The sequence below is a fragment of the Gavialis gangeticus genome, unplaced genomic scaffold, assembly GCF_001723915.1.
Source record: "Gavialis gangeticus isolate Ggan-Ray unplaced genomic scaffold, GavGan_comp1, whole genome shotgun sequence".
Classification (NCBI taxonomy): Eukaryota; Metazoa; Chordata; order Crocodylia; family Gavialidae; genus Gavialis; species Gavialis gangeticus.
The window spans coordinates 12,191,310-12,191,869 of NW_017728992.1; positions in this window are offsets into that span (position 1 = coordinate 12,191,310).

The following is a 560-nucleotide window of genomic DNA, read 5'->3' on the forward strand; positions in this document are numbered from 1 at the left end:
CACTGCTGACACACACTGAGGCACACTCACACTGTAGCGTGCTCACCCCCCCAGTGCTGACACACACATGCTGCGGTGCACTCACACACACACCCTGACACTGCAGTGCACTCACCTCCCCAGTGCTGACACGCACACGCACGCACCCCAGTACTGACACACAATGACACTGAAGCACACTCACCCCCCAGTGCTGACACTGTAGTGTGCTCACCCACCCCCAGCGCTGACACACACCCGCTGCAGCGCCCTCGCGCACACACTGACACACCGCAGCGCCCCCGCCCTGCCCGCACCCCGCTCCCGGGCGCCGACGAGGCCCGTCCCCTGGGCGGCGGCTCAGGGGATCCTTCTCCCCTCCCTCCCCCCGCAGCAGCAGCAGCAGCAGGGCCCCGCGGCTGCCGCCTGCTGCCCCCGCGCGTCCTCCCCTCCTCTCCCGTCCCCTCCCCTCCCCTCCCCTCCCGCCGGCGCCGCCCCCTCCCCCGACAGCAGCAGCGGCGCGGGCGCCTCCGCACTGCCTGCTCCGCCGCGTCTCCGGGCCGGGGGAGCCGCATCCGGGC